At 43.9% G+C, this 5,529-nt stretch overlaps 1 non-coding gene across 1 annotated transcript; it reads left to right on the forward strand.

Annotated features, from left to right (window-relative positions):
• Positions 1 to 5,034: 5,034 nt before the first annotated feature.
• Trnat-ugu (transfer RNA threonine (anticodon UGU)) lies at positions 5,035 to 5,108 on the forward strand. The gene has a single exon. It is a non-coding gene; the product is annotated as a tRNA-Thr (tRNA).
• Positions 5,109 to 5,529: the final 421 nt, after the last annotated feature.

The following is a 5,529-nucleotide window of genomic DNA, read 5'->3' on the forward strand; positions in this document are numbered from 1 at the left end:
CGTGGAGAGCCGTTGCTCCAGCTGGAGCCGCAGCTGCCCGGACGCTAAGCGGTGGCCAGCTGCATCGATCTCGTCGGGTTCCGACCGGACGGCTGATGGGACGAAAGGCCGAGCCCCCACTTCTGCGCCGCCTCCCAGGTGAGTCCGCAGGCGGCGCCGGCCTCCGAGAGATGGCCGGCATCGATCAGCACGGCAGACACGAGAAAGCCTCCCTGAACTCATCAGCGGTAAGGTGTGCCTCAGTATGAGTGATATGTAATTCTCCATTGTGATAGCCGGAGAGCATGACGACGTCGACAATACATTGGGAACGGCGTTACTTCATTGGACACAACACGAAAAATGTGGAAAACCCGGTAAAAAGGGGTAAAATTGAGGAAAATATGTGAACTGAGAGTACTTTCATATCCGCTTAGGTGATGTGTCTGCTGGTGCCACGAAATATTATTATTAACAAATAGAGCTAGAGTGATTTAATTTGTTATAGACAGCACCTCTCCCTATGCTCCATAGTTTATCCAGTCATAAAATAGCAAAATGGGTGAAGAATATGGTAATGAGAGTTCTTACATATCTGTCTGGTTGTGGTTTCTGCTGGTGCCACGTAATATTGGTGTCAACAAAGGGAACTCAATTCACGTGACTTAAGTAATTTGTGAGTAACAAGTAGACACAGACTGATCCTCTCCCTATGTTACCCAGCTGCAGAGCAAAGCCTCCAACCCAAGTGTCCCAGTTATAAAAGAAATGTGGGGAGGAGTAAGGACTGTGTGATCCACATTGGACCAGAGGCGCTCCAACTGTCGTAAAACGTTATTTCCTGACCGCGACGGTGCGCTGTTGTGGGGATAGATCCAATTTCTGGCTAACTGACCAAATCCGAAAAATGTTGTGAGACGAAATAAAACACTGTACACAGGCTGACGCCGGATGAGTGTCACATAACTGGTCAGCTGATTCTACATTTGAATATGATATTTTTGATCATAACAGAACTGGAGGGGTTGAAAACTATACACATGCACGAATGTTTACGAAGACAAATGTAAAGATTACTTACCGAAATACTGTGTATGCACTGTGGTGGACAGAATGATCGTGGAAAAGGTGACTGATCTACCCTATAAGTTGTTGTTGTTGTGGTCTTCAGTCCTGAGACTGGGTTGATGCAGCTCTCCATGCTACTCTATTCCTGTGCAAGCTCCCTCATCTCCCAGTACCTACTGCAGCCTACTTCCTTCTCAATCTGCTTAGTGTATCCATCTCTTGGTCTCCCTCTACGATTTTTACCCTCCACCCTGCCCTCCAGTGCTAAATTTGTCATACCTTGATGCCTCAGGACATGTCCTACCAACCGCTCCCTTCTTCTCTAGTCAAGTTGTGTCACAAACTTCTCTTCTCCCCAATCCTATTCAATACCTCCTCATTAGTTACGTGATATACCCACCTAATCTTCAACATTCTTTTGTAGCACCACATTTCGAAACCTTCTATTCTCTTCTTGTCCAAACTATTTATCGTCCATGTTTCACTTCCATACATGGCACACTCCATACAAATACTTTCAGAAACGACTTCCTGACAATTAAATCTATACTCCATTAATCTATACTCGATGTTAACAAATTTCTCCAGAAACGCTTTAATTACCATTGCCATTCTACATTTTATGTCTTCTCTACTTCGACCATCATCAGTTATTTTGCTCCCCAAATCAAAACTCCTTTACTACTTTAAGTGTCTCATTTCCTAATCTAATTCCTTCAGCATCACCCGATTTAATTCGACTACATTCCATTATCCTCGTTTTGCTTTTGTTGATGATCATCTTATATCCTCCTTTCAAGACACTATCCATTCCGTTCAACTGCTCTTCCAAGTCCTTTCCGTCTCTGACAGAATTACAATATCATCGGCGAACCTCAAAGTTTTTATTTCTTCTCCCTGGATTTCAATACCTAATCCGAAATTTTCATTTGGTTCCTTTACTGCTTGCTCAATATACAGACTGAATAACTTCGGGGAGAGGCTACAACCCTGTCTCACTCCCTTCCCATCCACTGCTTCCCTTTCATGCCCCTCGACTCTTGTAACTGCCATCTGGTTTCTGTACAAATTGTAAATAGCCTTTCGCACACTGTATTTTACCCCTGCCACCTTTAAAATTTGAAAGAGAGTATTCCAGTCAACATTGTCAAAAGCTTTCTCTAAGTCTACAAATGCTAGAAACGTAGGTTTGCATTTCCTTAATCTTTCTTCTAAGATAAGTCGTAGGGTCAGTATTGCCTCACGTGTTCCAACATTTCTACGGAATCCAAACTGATCTTCCCCGAGGTCGGCTTCTACAAGTTTTTCCATTCGTCTGTAAAGAATTCGCGTTAGTTATTTTGCAGTTGTGACTTATTAAACTGATAGTTCGGTAATTTTCACATCTGTCAACACCTGCTTTCTTTGGGATTGGAATTATTATATTCTTCTTGCAGCCTGTCTCATACATCTTGCTCACCAGATTGTAGAGTTTTGTCAGGACTGGTTCTCCCAAGGCCGTCAATAGTTCTAATGGAATGTTGTCTACTCCCGGGGCCTTGTTTCGACTCAGGTCTTTCAGTGCTCTGTCATACTCTTCACGCAGTATCGTACCTCCCATTTCATCTTCATCTACATCCTCTTCCAGTTCCATAATATTGTCCTCAAGTACATCGCCCTTGTATAGACCTTCTATATTCTCCTTCCATCTTTCTGCTTTCCCTTTTTTGCTTAGAACTGTGTTTCCATCTGAGCTCTTGATATTCATACAAGTGGCTCTCTTTTCTCCAAAGGTCTCTTTAATTTTCCTGTAGGCAGTATCTATCTTACCCCTAGTGAGATAAGTCTCTACATCCTTACATTTGTCCTCTAGCCATCCCTGCTTAGCCATTTTGCACTTCCTGTCGATCTCAATTTTGAGACTTTATATTCCTTTTTGTCTCCTTCATTTACTGCATTTTAATATTTTCTCCTTTCATCAATTAAATTCAATATATCTTCTGTTACCCAAGGATTTCTACTAGCCCTCGTCTTTTTACCTACTTGATCCTCTGCTGCCTTCACTACTTCACCCCTCAGAGCTACCCATTCTTCTTCTTCTACAGTATTTCTTTCCCCCATTCTTGTCAATTGTTCCCTTATGCTCTCCCTGAAACTCTGTACAACCTCTGGTTTAGTCATTTTATCCAGGTCCCATCTCCTTAAATTCCCACCTTTTTGCAGTTTCTTCAGTTTTAATCTACAGTTCGTAACCAATTGATTGTGGTCAGAGTCCACATCTGCCCCTGGAAATGTCTTACAATTTAAAACCTGGTTCCTAAATCTCTGTCTTACCATTATACAATCTATCTGATACCTTTTAGTATCTCCATGATTCTTCCATGTATACAACCTTCTTTTACGATTCTTGAACCAAGTGTTGGCTTTGATTAAGTTATGCTCTGTGCAAAATTCTACCAGACGGATTCCTCTTTCATTTCTTAGCCCCAATCCATATTCACCTACTATGTTTCCTTCTCTCCCTTTTCCTACGCTCGAATTCCAGTCACCCATGACTATTAAATTTTCGTCTCCCTTCACTACCTGAATAATTTCTTTTATCTCATCATTTCTTCAAATTCTTCATCATCTACAGAGCTAGTTGGCATATAAACTTGTACTACTGTTGTAGGCATGGGCTTCGTGTCTATCTTGGCCACAATAATACGTTCACTATGCTGTTTGTAGTAGCTTACCCGCACGCCTATTTTTTTATTCATTATTAAACCTACTCTTGCAATACTCCTATTTGATTTTGTATTTATAACCCTGTATTCACCTGACCAAAAGTCTTGTTCCTCCTGCCACCGAACTTCAGTAATTCCCACTATATCTAACTTTAACCTATCCATTTCCCTTTTTAAATTTTCTAACCTACCTGCCCGATTAAGGGATCTGACATTCCACGCTCCGATCCGTAGAACGCCAGTTTTCTTTCTCCTGATAACAACGTCCTCCTGAGTAGTCCCCGCCCGGAGATCCGAATGGGGGACTATTTTACCTCCGGAATATTTTACCCAAGAGGACGCCATCATCATTTAACCATACAGTAAAGCTGCATGCCCTCGGGAAAAATTACGTCTGTAGTTTCCCCTTGCTTTCAGCCGTTCGCAGTACCAGCACAGCAAGGCCGTTTTGGTTAGTGTTACAAGGCCAGATCAGTCAATCATCCGGACTGTTGCCCCTGGAACAACTGAAAAGGCTGCCCTTCTTCGGGAACCATACGTTTGTCTGGCCTCTCAACAGATACCCCTCCGTTGTGGTTGCACTTACGGTACGGCTGTCTGTATCGTTGAGGCACGCAGGCCTCCCCACAAACGGCAAGGTCCATGGTTCATGGGGAGGGGGAGTTCAAAAAGTCCCCCAGACGACACAGTACATTTGTCAACGCATTGGAGAGTGTGTTGTGTTGCATCTCGAACGTCGTCAAGGTGTGCTACAGTGCGGACAAACGGCATCGGTGATACGAGCTACAAGTTGTTCACGTGTGCCCACCTCCGTGGCACACACGTCCACCTTTAAACCACCCCTATAAATAGAAGTCTACTGGTATGAAGATAGGAACTGTTCTCCAAAGAACAGATACCATTGATGACCGTCCAGCTTCTCTAGAATAAATGATAATTAATTGAAACCCTCAGCTGCCGACAGGTGTTGTTGACATACCTCGATGGGGACAGCTGAAAATTTGTGCCCCGACCGGGACTCAAACCCGGGATCTCCTGCTTACATGCCAGACGCTCTATCCATCTGAGCCACCGAGGACACAGATGAATAGCGCGACTGCGAGTGCGCACAGGTTGCCCGCACTCTTACGGGAATCGTCAACTTAAGTGGGCGCGAGTAACGAGTGGATGGGCAAACTATCTTTTAGAAACATTACGTATGTAGATTGTGGACAGTTGGGAATGTGGGTCTCACGGGAAGCGTGCAAGGGATAAGTCCCTGCAGTCGCGCTATTCATCTGTGTCCTCGGTGGCTCAGATGGATAGAGCGTCTGCCATGTAAGCAGGAGATCCTGGGTTCGAGTCCCGGTCGGGGCACACATTTTCAGCTGTCCCATTCACGGTATATCAACAACACTTGTCGTCAGCTGAGGGTTTCAATTAATTATCATTTAAAGTCTATTGGGGTTACGTCGCGTGATCTGGCAGGCCTGTTAATGGGTCCTTCACTGCCAATCCACCGTTGAGGAAATGTGTGGTTCATAAACTGAAATAGTTGTCTGGTACCGTAAATCTGTGCTCCATCATGTTGCAGTTACATTTGCCGTCGTTGCTCCAATGTCATGTCTTCCAAAATTGCAGGTAGGGCTTGTATCAGGAAACGTGCATATTCTGTAGCTACAGGGTGTTTCAAAAATGACTGGTATATTTGAAACGACAATACAAACTAAACGAGCAGCGATAGAAATACACCGTTTGTTGCAATATGCTTGGGACAACAGTACATTTTCAGGCAGAC

This window comes from Schistocerca cancellata, chromosome 10 (assembly GCF_023864275.1).
Source record: "Schistocerca cancellata isolate TAMUIC-IGC-003103 chromosome 10, iqSchCanc2.1, whole genome shotgun sequence".
In the NCBI taxonomy this organism is placed as follows: domain Eukaryota; kingdom Metazoa; phylum Arthropoda; class Insecta; order Orthoptera; family Acrididae; genus Schistocerca; species Schistocerca cancellata.